Here is a 15,319-nt window from a genome sequence, read left to right as displayed (position 1 = left end):
CAAGTTAGGTACCGGCAGGCTTTATCTCAAACATACATACAAGAAGAATGAGTCCCACAAGGCTCTGTTCTTAGTGCCATTCTGTTTGCAATACGAATAAACAACATCATAAACAGCATTCCAAACACCGTTCAAATATCATATATTAACTTCTCCTATTATTAATTGGAATGGGAAGGAGATATCATCTGCTGAGGAAATTGTCAATGCCTCGTATCTCTATGCAGATGACCTTACCATATCCTGCTATTCCCAGAATATGAACTATATTGAGAGGCATCTACAAATATCCATTAATAACATTGAATTATGGATTTCGCAAATGGATACTAACTGTCAAGCCACAAATCTACAGCCATACATTTCTGCACCAAGCGCAGAATGCATCCTGAACCTGAGTTGCACTTGGCCAATCATTCTCTACCAATTGTGAACAGTTTTCGCCTCCTAGGGCTAATTTTTGAAATTAAACTCCCAGGAGCACATCAGGTATCTAAGAACCACCTGCACAAAGAAAATGAATATACTCCTGGTCATCTCCAGTACATCTTGAAGTGCTGATCGTTATACCCTGCTCCACTTATATAAATCTCTAATTAGATCTCGGTTAGACTACGGAGCACCTGTTTATGACTCAGCAAGGGAGAGCACCTTGACCCGTCTTAGGATAGCCCTAGGTGCATTTAGAACATCACCAGTTCAAAGTCTTTATGCTGAGGCTCACAAACCTCCACTTAGCATCAGAAGAAAGATGTTGCTGACGAACTACTCAGCTAAAATTAAAAGCCTGCCTACGCATCCTGTTTGGCCACTGTTATATAATCCTCAATAGAAAGCCCATTATGCAAATAAACCTAGAACAATTCGGCCAACTGGTATCAGGCCGCATAATCTAACAGAAAGCTGGAACATTCAGCTTGATAATATCCTCAGAGAATCAAAAGATCCGGATCCCCCGTGGACTAACTTCACACTTTCTTCTGATGAATGCTTTGAGCAATGGGGTAAAGGCTCTATAGCAAATATTAACATCCAACAACTACATTTTGCTCACTCACAAAAGTATCCCCACTTTACCAACATCTATACTGATGGTTCAAAGTCTGACAATCGAGCGGGTGCAGCTGCTGTCTTCCCTAATAAAACTGTTTCAATTCCAACCGAATGCAGCAGCTACACTGCTGAGCTCCATGCCATTAAGCTTGCTCTGAAAAACATCTCACTGCTGTCAATAAATAAAAGTATAATAGATTCACAGAGTGCTCTTTTGGCTTTGAAAAGTACTTCTCAAACTAACAATCCTTTATTAAAGCTCATAAGACATAAGCTGATGCGTCTTCATGAGCATCAGAAAACCGTTATCTTTTCATGGATCCCTGGCCACAGTGGTATTCCAGGAAATGAATGTGCATCCTTCCATCATATCCTCAACAAATGACGTAGTCCCATATCCTGATTATAGACATAATATACGAATAACATCTATGGAACAATGGACACTTCTGTGGAAAATGCAAACAAATAACAAGCTATTCCAAATAAAACCTGAACCACAATTATGGATTTCTAGCCTTTGTAAAAATCGAAAAGAAGAAGTAATCTTAGCCAGAACTCGTATAGGTCACACTCACCTCACACATCTCTATCTGCTTACAGGAAATGATCCCCTGCAGTGTGCGCATTGCTCGCAACCACTTACAGTAAAACATATACTCCTTGGATGTAACTTGTTCAGCAATGCCCGACGAATGTCTTTTAGTTTCATTTCAGATCTACAGCAACCTCTCTCTCTCTCTGAATAGCATAATAGGTAAAGAAGCAAATCTCTCTGAATTCTTTTTTTACTTAAAACATATAAATATGTTGGACCGTTTCTAACTGCTGCTCAAGCAGTTTTTTATATAGAAAATCAGTTGATTTTGGAGGTGCAATATGGCCTAAATAGCCCTTGCTCCTGAAAACTCAACAACATGACAGAACAGAAGACTCATTGGAACTGATGCCAGAATTGTATGAAGAGAGGAAAAACATGTACAGTCAATGATGGTAGGTGAAATCAGTTATAAGGCAGCTTTCCTGATAGTAGGGAAACCGGTAAGCTGGCGCCTCTGTTAAAAATTTCTTTTGCAAATTCTTGGAAGATTTCAAGAGTTTCCTTATTTCTAATTAAATCGTGTTCATTTCCAGGAGCAAAGTGATGAGATGTAGTTGAGATCTGTTGCCGAAGTTCTTGGTAAATTGGGCAAGATTAAATTACGTGTTGCCAGTCCTCGATGCCACCGCCTTAGCAAGAATCTAGTGGTCAGACTAAACTGCAAGAGCTTCACATTCAATGATCCATGACCTGTTATTAAGTATGATGTGCAGAGATTGGGGAAGAACCATTTCTGTTACAGTGTTGGAAGAGGTAAATGAGATGTCAGATATAAACGACTTGGTTACAATACCTTTAGTACACAAGGACCGCCTGGATTGCCAACAGTTGGTTAGAAGGTTCCAGCATTTATTTTTCTTTGGGTCAGTAGTTGGATCGACGGTAATATCGAGGAGTGTAATATTAGCAGAGACCTTTATAAATAACATGTAGGTCAGTGGGTCAATAGCTTGTAGGGCCAGTGTGGAGACTGCACGGCATGTTCGGAGCAGCGCCAAGAGAAAAGACCTTTTGTATAGTTTCCAGTTGAGATTTTATGGTAAGAAGGCTGGCCCTTTGAAACCACTCCTAATCTTGTATCGTACCGTCTTTATCCCAGTTCTATCAAATGCCTCCTGCACCGGGAAGGACAATGTAAACTTCAAAATAATTAAATATTGCCCATTTAATTATTTTGAAAATTTCGTGTCTTTTGAATTTTAGTGATTTATTTTCGCCGTGTACCACCTAACGGGTACCACACTTAGTCGATGTGATTTTCAACACTGATCTACATCTCCCTTTAGCCCTCGGAACAGCAGAAATCGCCATGGCATGAACTCAACGAGGTACGGTATCGAATGCATGCTACAGGGAATGTCAGTTTATCTTGACACAATTGCTTTTCATAGTTGTTGCAAACTGGATCGTTACGGCTCTCTGCTCGGAAGAGCTCGTTTTATCTAATCTGATCACAGAGGTCAGTTTGATTGAGGTCTGGTGAATGGAGAGTTAACGCAGCGGACTAAAATCACTTTCATGTTCCTCGAGGCCGTTCTGTGCAATTGCAACCTTGTAACATGACACATTACCATGTTGGAAGTACCCATGCAGATGGATGCACCTGGTGAGAAGCAATTTCCAGGTAACCTGTGACATCCGAATGTTGCTTCACTGGTATCAATGATCCCAGCATGCACCACAAAACCCCCCACACACTATTACGCTGCCGCTGCCAGCCTGCATACCTTTGCAGGATGGATCCATGGACCAGTGCTGTTTTCTTTCCTCCATATTCTGTTCTTCTCATCACCATGAAACAGGAACCGGATTCATCAGACCAGAAAATTTTTACAATTCTCCACTGTCCAGTATTGACCTTCCTGAGCCCATTGTAACCGTACCTTCTTATATTTTTGCAGACAGGAGTGGAATCCGGTTCGGTGGTCGTCTGCAACACCCCGTCACCAGCTTCGAATCCCGTCGATGACGCGAGCATCTTTTATGGGCCTCTTTTCACTCCGTAACTGAGTTAGTTGGTCTCGGAAAGGATTTTTCATTTATCCAATGGATACTGCATATACAGTATATTGTTTTATTTTACATTTAATTTTTTTTCCTTTTTTTTTTTTTTACTCGCGATGTGAACGCTTTACCTTGATATTCGGCTCCACCCTCTTAATTCATCAGTCATTCCTTGTAAAGCCTCTGCTCTTTTGGTCGTGAAGGGTTAAATTGCTAAATATTGTACCTGTTATATACAGGGGCGGCTCGTCCATAGGCACTGCAGCACAACCAGCAATTTAAATATAGAAATACAGTACACAAAGTTATATGAAATTTTGTGAGGAACAATGCAATGCAATGCAATGAATATTTTTATTCATTGCATTGCATTAACAGGACCCGCATATAGTATGCGCATCCTCTATTTCCAGTAATCATTTCAATAATAAATGATGTTTCATAGGTGAAACGAATCAAAGTCACTGTAAAGCGAGCGGTGCAGATTTCATTGTTGACCATGATGGGTGTGTAGCCACAATGTCGGTGTCTTTTTGTTATTCGCCCGAATTCCCATTAAGTAACTAAATAATATCAGAGAAAAATGGTAATTATTCTCAGATATGAACTGAATGGGGAAATTTTTGAGCGTTTTTGGGATTTTTTTACTCTGGAAAACCAAACGGCAGACGAAATATCGAAATGCATTCTAGATCGGTTAGACATAATCCTCAAAAGAAATACTCAAAAACTGGTTGCTCAGACATTTGATGGCACAAGTGTGATGAAAGGCAAGAAAGGGCGAGTTCAGGCTGAAATAAAAGAAGTGTACAAAAATTCACTGCTATGCACACCAACTGAATCTGATGATGAGAAATGCAGCAAGTAGTACCCGAGATTCAAGAAAAAAACTTTTCGAACCTCATGTCGATGTCAACATTTTTCTCGAGACCACCACAGCGTCTCTCTCTCTCTCTCTCTCTCTCTCTCTCTCTCTCTCTCTCTCTCTCTCTCTCTCTCTCTCTCTCTCTCTCTCTCTCTCTGTTCTCAGAAAGCATATGAACGGCCGTGTTGCTCGACCTTCCCCTACAAGATGGAACTTCAATATACGCACCGTGAACAGCGTTAATGAAAATTTTGAATCCTTAAAGTGCATGGAGGAACTACAAGCGATAGCAAACGCAGATAAGACAATTTCAGAAGAAACTGGAATCTTGCACATCTTGAGTAATGAAAAATTCCAGTTCTGATTAGAATTTTAGTCCCTTCTTGTCTATCCACTTTGCTTGCTAGAGCATGTTAGGTGTACCTAATAAAGTGGACACTAAGTATACTGTAAACTGCCATTGAGGGTTTCATGGCCCGCTACAAAAACATGTCTTAAATTACATTTTTGAATAGCATTCAAAAATGTAATTTAAGCACATTTGTAGAAGTGGTATGGAATTCGCATGTTATGGAAAAATACACTGGAGTGCAAAAGTTTAGGAAGTATCACTTCTTTAACTTTTGCACATGAATGTATTCGACAACATAGTGAAACATATCTGCTTGGAGATAAAGACCCTGGATATTACTTTTTATTGCTATTAAAACGCTTGTCAAAGAAATGGGAATTTTGATTTCGTTTAGAGTTCATGAAAAAATGCTGCCCAGTTCTGAATATTTATTATTTGGTTACATTATACATGTAATTTCGACTAGAACAGAGCTAGAACTAGAAATTAATAATAGGGCGAAAATCTAATAACTATTACTGTTTCATTGTTTATTGACTATGCTGATGAAGTATCTTTAGCATGACTTCCACTAATGGTAATTTTAGCAACACAAGTTGAACTCCAGAAAGATATCATTATGGGAGTTCATTGTGTGTTCAAGTGGCCAAACGATTAATAAAAGTTAATTGATAGTAATCAGTGATATTTAAGAATACACTTATATATTTGTTGAGCTAAGTTGGTAACTGATGACGGAAGGTTACTGTAAAAGCTGTTAAGGTTAAAAGTATCATCAGAGACTTCTGCTATTCCTCGTCGGATCTCCCTTCCATCACAAGTCAGCTTTATTATCTCTCGCACGTCCCTCAAAGATCCTGTTAGTTTATATTTCTCGGAAAATGGGAGACAAAATATTTTAATGCTGCAAGGGTCTCCCGGGGACACGTAACCTTCCGTGTAATTGGAAAATTTTGCTCCCACCTGACATCCTTGAGATCGAAAGTTGCGCCTTTCGGACCACCCTTAGCAACACTTCCTGATCTGCTCCCTGAGGAACACGGTGGATTATTAATTCCTACCATCCATGACCTACGAAGCGATAATATGTTCCCACTTGCAGAACAACAGATTTACAAAGATGAGGTTGAATTATTGAAGGTGCCAATAATGTTGCAATTTTCTCTTAAATTATACGGTGGTCTGACCATTTATTTCAAGTGTTGTCACGCTGTAGGTGCTAATTAATGACACGAAACCGCTGTTTTAACAACGCTTCTCCCTGCTGCCGAAAGATACCCCGATCTTTCCTAGAAACCGGTGTGATATTAGTAAGCACAAATTATTACGTGTATCTGTCTTCAGTCAGCTCTTAGATTACAAGGTTTCTCAATAGCTATTAATCATAAAGCTTTAAGGAGTTGCATGGCCTGGTCAGTTGCGCGTTTAGCAGTAACTGGACCAAGGAGAAGATACGAAGTAGGCAGTAGTCAAAAGACAAGCTGTTTCACTAAGCTTTAAGGGATTGACGTTGGAGAGTTAGTTTGAATGATGTTCAACAATCCTGTGATATTTTCAAACAACGGGACAAGTCAGATTCAAACTGGTATTAATACAGCTGTCCTCGTATCTTTCCACCTCTTTTTTAAAAAGTTTAATTTTTAAATCGTGTGCTTTTAACGATGACCAAGGAAACTGAGCCCGAAGCAAGTTATCTGAGACACACCCAATTGCACTAATTATTTCCTGTCCTCATCTGTGATAGTTTCCAAATATGAACAGCTGCGTTTGTGTCCTCCAAATCACCTGCCATTTCAAGGTTACCATACTCTAACACCGAAATAAGCTTGATGAAAGGTTTAGCAAACTTATGCAATCGCGTCGCAATCCAGTTCATTCAGACAACAAGTGATATCATTTGAATATCAATATATAGTTGCGCTGTTGGTTATAAACGTATTATTTTTAATCAGCCAATCCATTGCGGACATTTCCTTCCAACTATTTTACGTGTGCAAAGCCATTTTTTATTTTTTAAAAAGTATTTTAAGTTTAATCATGTCTAGACAATGTTTGCTATTTCGATGTGCCGCCCAGCGTGTTCATTTTTCGAAACGGGTTTTGCAAACTGGGCGTTGGACTAAGAAAAAATTGATTTTTTTCCCTTTCTTTTCTTGGAAATTCCTCTGAGATGAGCATAAATTGGACCGTATAAGCTTTGCGAAGTAGTAAGAGACGACTGCTTCACTTTATCGTATACCGGAGGACACGATAGTAGAGTGGCTAATAGTCAACTTTTATTGACTGGGAACTCAAGTTGAGTAAGTAAACAATTATTTTATTAACTTTATGAACCTTTGACTATTCATGAGTGAATGAATTATCTTGTTAATTTTATGATCCGTCTGGATATTAATCTGGATAACAATTCATTTTTGTTAAGGAATAATCTCGTTTTATAGAGAAAAATGTATGAAATTACACCAAGTTTTTATTGACCGATTTTAATAATTAGTTGATTTGATCGTTTATATATATATTAATAAGCACCAACAAGCTAGGCTCAGTTCGTGAGGCGTTTTTTTTTTTTTTGTGTGCGCGCTGAGGTCGACTTGCCAGTTTATGGGATGAAAAACCAGGTAATCCACTCCCGAGACTGTGTTCCCACAGAAATCGAAGTGCGGTAGCTACAAGAAGTTTTCTGCTTATTATTATTTTTTTTTTTCCGCGCATCATTTCAATCTTATGGTTAATAGCCCTTGAAAAAACCTGGAACCCTTAGTTGAGGGAAATAGCATGTACACGGTATCGAATTTAAATACATTTTAAATTTAAAATAACAGTAAGTGATCGTGGTTTATGGTTCCCATAAAAGAAGCATAAATTCAATTCTGATTTACAGAAAAGGTTCGATTTTATTCAGAAAATAAGACCAAGATGAATGTGAAGCAGAAATTCGTTCTGTTCTGTTATAAACGGATGAAACACTAAAAAACCTCGGGAATTACTTTTAAGTAGAACATATAGTGGCGGACAAAAAAACTGCATCACTTTTGAAAATAATGTTTTGCGCTGCATTGTGGGTTGCTGAAATGTTCGAAATGCACTTGTTAGATGGGATATATATCTCTGTTAATGAAATCCGATAAAAAGACTGCACCTGATATACCTAATTGCCATAAATATCTTCATAAAGGGTAAAATGCGTAATTAATGGAAATATGAGAAATCATGCAAATGGCAATCATGACAACCAAACTTACATTTTATTGCATTTACGTGTACAAACTGAAATGACAAGTTGACGTAATAGTATTATGTACTGTAAATCAGCCAAATAAGTCCTCGATATTTTGTTCTTCCTCCTACAGCTGTAATTGCAGCCTTGCAACGATCTGTCATAGAGTTAATCAACTTCTGGATATACAGTTGCCCAATTTCGTGGTACCACACCCTTACAATGCTCTCCCGCATCCAAATCTTACTTGTTGGCTTCTTCTGAGCAATTTTAGACGACATTATGTACCAGTAATCTTCATTAGGGTTCAAATCTGGACTGTTCAAATTCGGGCCAGTCCAACACTGCAATGCCAGCATTTCTGAGGTATGACTGCACCTTAAGGGAGAAAAACATTGGTGTTTTAAGCCTTGTGAGACAAGAAGACAAACTCATCATTAAATCTAAATGGCATAAAACTTACCAATTTTGCTGTGTGGCTAGGTGCTGAGTCCAGTTGAAAAATGCAGTTTTGGACGTCTGTGTGGTGATCCCTAATAACGGGTTTCAGGCATTCCTTCAAGATAGCAGTGTAGGTTTCTGCATTCACCGTTCCGTTACCAAACTTAATTCGCCTCACCCCTTTGCTTGTTATGCATCCCCAGACCATCTGGGAACTTTACAGTCGGTATTATGCAGTCAGGATGGGATGCCTCCGATTTTCTGACATATCGCTTCCCATTCGAGCCATGCAAATTGAATTGACGCAACTCCCTGGTGCTTGTTGCTTCCTGATAGCAAAGTAGCCAGAAACAACTAAACAACATAACAAACACATACACGGCACAAACATAGCATTACACACGTTTCTGACCTTTCTGCAGAGTTTTTGTAACAACTCACCACGGCGGAGTTGTACTAGCGTTTGGGAGGCGCCTTACATAAGATACAATAGATGTTTACATGCAGGTTCAATTTCAATTCGTCAGGAAAGATGACGGTGTCCCATTGCTCTTTTGTCAATGAAACATGCGGTTTAGCCCAAGCAAGTCGCTTCTTCCTCATTTCTTGGGTCCACAAAGGCTTCTTCTTGGGACGATAGGCATGCAGACCACATTTCGAAAGCAATTTTTGTATCGTTCGTGCACTTATTTCAATACCAGAGGCCAACTCAAAGTCCAGTTTTAGATCAGGAGCACTAGCATGGCGATTACGAAGACATAGCCATTTCAAATATCGACCTTGGGAAGGCGTAGTCACTCTCTTACAGCCTGATCCAGGTTTTCTCTTCACATCACCAGTTTCACCCTTTAATTTCAGCACCCGGGATACTGTTGACTGGTGGCAGCCTATTTTATCAGCGATATCACACTTGGAAAGCCCTTCTTGGGACAGAGCAACAGCTTCACTTTTTTTCTTGGTATCAACTGAACATATGGAGCCATGCTTACACCTCCGCAAAACAGGATACTAATGAGCGTGTAAACTCTTCCAACGCAGTATTTAAAGAAACGGCTGATGCAATACCTTGCAATTACTGTCTGATGCAATAGAAGCGTTATCTGACGCAATACCTTTGCTTTGCGACAAACAAAATGACTGTAATCAAACAAGATCTTATACGTTTCACCACAAATGTTGCTTTTTTTAAGGTGATGCAGTTTTTTTGTCCACCACTGTATTGTGCTAAAAGTCTTATAATATTTGGTTACAGAAATTATAGTTAAAAACGGATTCATGAACCTTACCTCTCATTTAACTTTTCCCCAACCAGTACGGAAGAAAACTTTTGCTGAGAGTAATAGTTTCGTTTATTATGTTTAAAAACATTTTGCTTCATTTATGGCGAACATTGTTTGCTTCTTCAAGAAGATCTGTGAGACATTTATGTTAAAATGTTGACCTGTTCCCCGTATTGCTTTTTAAGTTGATGCAACTGGTACAGCGTATCTTTTCCCAAAGTGTTACTGTGTATTCTTCCATCATAAGAGGCGCTTTATATTTGGAAAAAAAGGCCTGGAAACGGCTGTGTCTTATGATCTGAAGGTCTTTACCTCCTAAAACAAAAAACAAAACTGCAGAAGTTATTTCGCATGCGCCAGTCTCGATCAAAAAGACTCTTTGATAATGAGGAGATCTGGAGAAAAGATTTATTCCATCTAGTTACAACAGCACGAAGTAGGATAGTGCAGGGACACTGGCGAACAAAAGTTAAGGTATAAATGAGATGGGTTGCCCATGCGCTATTTAGTCTAATGAAACAGTGACACACCGCCTTACTGATACCTGGAGCAATTGAAACTGTCTCTTCTTCTCTCTACTGAGGTGAGAGGAAGGCCAGAAATCATGGATCATTTTATGCATAGACAAGACATTGGATGAGATACTCTGTCCAGAAAAACAGTTGTCAAGTCGGAAGAGTTGTTCTGTCATTTTCCTACGTTGTCTGACAATCAGACCAGATATCAGTCACGTTCAGGGTATTGTATTTAGGTGGACATTCGGGATATTGTCCCCTCCTCCTGTGATCGTAGATCGCTTCCAGCACATATCGTTGGATATCTTCAGTTTCAAGATGTTCCTCCACCACTTCAGCTCTATATGCCGTGGCGTTGCCCTGCATGAAAAGAAAATCTGGACAACCAAACCCCAAAAAAGTCGCACATAGGTCTCCAGAATCTGTTCTCGGTACCTCTGTGCAGTTACGGTCCTCTTATCAAAAACATGGAGCGGGGTGGGGTCGTTGATCATTATTCTGCCCCACAAGAAATACTGCCTCCACTCTAAATGTCATTTTCGCTGATATTGGAGGAATGGTAGGAAATTGCTCGTTTTCTCCATATGAAATAACATCGACAATCTGCTTGTGGGCTAAAATGGGACTCAGAGAACAGAACTGTACCCAACCTGTCAGGGCTTCAAGTCACATGTTTACGGCACCAGTTTCAATGAGATCTGTGGTGGTTTCGAGTTAATGGGATTCAAACCACTGTTTTCCTTGAGTAGTCCACTTGAATTGAACCCTCTTAACACAGTCTGGTTTGAAATGTTTTCACCTGTGGCTGCAGCAACCTCAAGAGACAGTTGATGATAGGACATAGTAGTGGGAACTCTGGCTGTAATAGTTTTCTTGCTGTTACAGCCAGAAAACCCTCTGTTCTTGTGATACAACTAGACCAACAAGAACAGCTAGGATAGCTCTTCTTGTAATGGTTCCTGTCTTCTAAAACTGCTTCTATGTAGACATGTGTATATGTAAAGGGCGGCATCTGAAACGTCTGTTCAACCCCCTCCCATGTCTCTGTGAATAACAGAATTACTGTAAAAGGGCCATGAAAAGTGTTTGGTTTAGGTTTCTGTGAGTAGTGTGCAAGTTCTGCTGTTGTGTTTTGGCCGCTTGGCTAGCCAGAAGCATCAGTCACCTCAGAGATGATTCTGGGTACTCGTCCACACCACGGGAAGATGGGCCAGCCCCAGTAGAGCACGAACCGCTGAAAAGAGACTGACCTACGTGATGCTGCCGAAAGGTGGGCCAGGATCCCCTAGTGGCCCATTACAAAGGGGGGGAGGAACCGCCGTGGTGTAGGTAAAAAAATTTATAATAAAATTTTTAAAAAATTGCACTATTTGTGCAAAACTGCAAAAAAAAAAAAAAAAAAAAAAGTCGCATTAGGTGTTAGTTGTCTTACAACCATATTCCTTCTCCTCTCAAGGACATTTTTAGCAGCGCTGTGTAAAGCCTGAAAAGTGGAGACGTAGATTAGGTTTATTTCCAGAAGAGAGGTTATAAACTTCTGATTTAAGAATATTCCTCAGGTCCTCATACAAGTGACAGCAGAACACCACATGATTCCAGGTTTCAACTTCGCCACAAGATCAACAATCTGTTGTTAAACCAGATTTGAACAATTTGTCATTAGCGGATCCATGTCCTCTAATGATGATAGAAGTATACAGATCAAGGTCAAACCATTTCGAAACTGTTTTATTCATCGATAATGTCACATCTGGTATGAACTTAGTTACAATTCCCTAGGAGCAAGTGTCCCAGCGAATCTGCCACTCATTTATTAACTCATTCCAACAACGTTGTCTTTACTATTACCGATGCTAATTCCGAGAAAACTAGCAGGAATTGAACTCTGTAACAGAGTCCCCTAAAGACCCCATGATAACAAGCGGGGAGGAACCCTGACAAAATCTGTAAGCCTGAGGTGGAGAGTTCTGCACACACGTAACATTACTGACATCAGTCTTTGAAGAGAGGCCAGTTTAGCCTGAGATTTAACTGTCACCTCCCTATGGAACCAAGTTCCAGCTGCATAGATTACCACAGGGAGAAAGACAGCTTGATAATATATCTTCAAAGTTTACCGAGACAAACTCCATTCCGAACGAGGGATCCTCACAAAAGCTCCTGTAAATCTACGAATTTTTCTATCTAAATTGGTCAGATGAAGGATGAAATTTAATTTTGAGTCACTAGTTTGAATAGACATAATACAAAGGGTACTAGGAAATTTTTGCAATACAGCTTTGTTTATTTAATTTTTTCAAAGTAATTTCCTCTACATTCAATACACCTCTCCATCCTCCGAAACCAATCTTTAAACCAGTTCTGCCAAGTTTCACTAGGGAGTAAAGCACACTCGTTGTCCCAAGCCCGTAGAAGATCCTCATCACTGGAAAACCGCCTCCATTTTAGCTTCATTTTCACATGCGGGAACAGTGCAAAGTCGCAGGGAGCAAGTTCTGGACTGTAGGGAGGGTGCTCGAGAAGTTTCAGTCCTGTCGTGGTCAAATATTCGGTGCAGGCTTTGGCGCGGTGAGCTGCAGCATTATCGTGATGGAGGCACCAGGTGTCCATTCTTGACTTTGGCCGCAGGTTCTTCATAGATCCAATGACTTTAGGCAGGCATTGTTCAGTATACCACTTAGCTGTGACTGTCTTCTGCTTGTCCAAAATGACACGTTCCACAATTCCACTCGATTTGAAAAATACAGCTATCATTTACTTCTTTACAGATCGGGATTTTCTGACAATTACGGGTGTGTCGTCATCATCAAAGACCCAAACTTTGTTTTGAGCCTTGGTCGGCAGATCGTAATAGTACAGCCAAGTCTCGTCACCTGTCACGATGTTGTTCACATACCGAGATTGTCCCTTATCAAACTTTTTTAACATCTCCCGGCACCAAGTCACACGTCGTGTCATCTGCTCTTCAGTCAGTTGATGCGGCACCCAGAGAGAACAAAGTTTCTTCACGTGCAAATGATCTTGCAGAATCGAACGAATTGCTGGTGCATTTAGGCCCAAAGTATCGTCTATCTGTTGGTAGGTCACTCGCCTGTTTTCGTCAAGCATTTTCCTCACAGCAGTAACGTTTTCCTCCGTAACTGGCGTTCGTGGCCTTTCCGGCCTCTCAGAATCCTCCAGAGTGAAATTTCCCCTTTGGAATTCTCTATACCACCTGAATATCGTTGAACGATGTGGACAATCATCATCTAGTGCAAGAGTCATTTCTTCTAAGCGCTGGTCTATGGTTAAACCACGCACGAAATAATACCGCAAAACTGTCCTTATCTCATTTCGTTACCACGATGCCATCGCAAGCACTTTACACTCGCACTACTAATGAATAACTGAGCCCATCGACTTGGCGCGGCGGCTACTATGCACGTATGAACATGTCTCAACATGCAGCAACAAGCAGCTTCCTGTGATTCATTGTTGCGTCATATTGCAAAACTTTCCTTGTACCCTTTGTAATTTGGCTTCCTTAACAATAAGAATTTGTTTCTTATCTATTTTAATCTGTGGAGAACGTCGAATATCTAATTTAGCTCCAAATATCATCATTTTGGTCTTGGTAGGGCTGATTTTGAGTTTTTTTTTTTTTGACTCACCACTGAAAAAGATCTTGAAGAATACTATTCGCCGACTGTTCTAATATTTCTCTTGTAGCATCAGGAATTAAGATTGTTCACTCGTCCGCATAAGCAATAATTTTTGCATTTTGAAAAGATTGAGATATCCAGCCCTGAAGGACTAGGTTCTAAAATAGTGGTCCCAGAATGGAGCCTTGCGGGCAACCTCGAATCACTTGCTTGCAAACCTGAGAGAATTTTGACTTGACCAGGGCAACTCTTTCATTAAAGTAAATTTTAATTAAAACATAAGAGGACATTTTGCCTGACGCAGACGTTCGAGGGCACTCCCCCACCAAAGGTCACGTTCCCTGTTCACTCTAGCCTTAATCCGCATTAAAATTACATATATTCGTGCTTCTGTCCAGTAATTTATTATGTACATGTATACGTTTTTTCAGGATTCTTTTACAGATTATAAATAAAGAAATAAAAAAAGAGAGAGAAACCTCTCTGCATTATTCATTCAGGCAAGTCCCAAATAGGTTGGATGTTATTGAAATAAATCTCAATTAAAGTAATTGTGAGCTTGCGAATTGTACCACAAAACAATCTGGTAACTTCGTATACAATATTAGAACTGAAGAGTTAGGTAGGGTTTGGCTAACATTCTTTGATGTCTTTTCTAGAATCAGCTGAGATGAAGGCCATTACGCTCCTCCTGGTTACTGCTCTCTGTGTGATGATCCTGATGGATGATGTGGGAGTTCATTCCAGTCCACATCATGACGATGGAGATGATGACGATGATCACGCTGGCCACCACTACAAGGGTGACGGACATAAACACTACGACGGCGATGGTGATGACCACGACGATGACCACCATGACAGATGAAAAAGCTCATTAATAAATGGATGTTGATTTTTTGTAATTTTTAGGCTTTCATTAATAAACCACTTTGTTTGTTTCCAGTGCAAAAACTTCGCATTTGAAGTCAATTAAAAAAGACAAAAATTAAAGCGTGTGTACCCTGTACTCACGGAGGATGTTTTAAGTGAAAACATCCTTGTCTTGGAAGAGGTTAGCGAAATCCATTTGTAGAATAGTGACATCACAATTCAGGACGGATTTTTTCTTTGTCCGTCCGTCTGCATGTAATAACTAGTCCCAGGATATTAAGGAAATTTTATATTATGCTTGCTGACATGCGCAGAAACGAAATTTTCTCCCCCTGTAAATCGTATGTTATTAACGCGCCTGAAATGCTCTGCACACATTAACTGCCTTTCTTTTTTGTGATTTTATATTTTGCAGCAGGTGCAAACCCCAGCAGTTGATTTTTAGCTGAACAGCATAATTACTCTATTTTTATGCCT

The 15,319-nt window shown here is 39.9% G+C and overlaps 1 long non-coding RNA gene across 1 annotated transcript; it reads left to right on the top strand.

Annotated features, from left to right (window-relative positions):
• Window positions 1-6,946: 6,946 nt before the first annotated feature.
• On the top strand, window positions 6,947-14,874 carry LOC150077130 (uncharacterized). The gene is made up of 2 exons (XR_016547687.1): window positions 6,947-7,175; window positions 14,629-14,874. It is a non-coding gene; the product is annotated as an uncharacterized LOC150077130 (long non-coding RNA).
• Window positions 14,875-15,319: the final 445 nt, after the last annotated feature.

Source organism: Mastigoproctus giganteus, chromosome 12 (genome assembly GCF_048544385.1).
Source record: "Mastigoproctus giganteus isolate SK-2022 chromosome 12, ASM4854438v1, whole genome shotgun sequence".
Taxonomy (NCBI): Eukaryota; Metazoa; Arthropoda; class Arachnida; order Uropygi; family Thelyphonidae; genus Mastigoproctus; species Mastigoproctus giganteus.
Note: the sequence above shows the minus strand (reverse complement) of the source record. Positions and strands in the feature narration are given on the sequence as shown.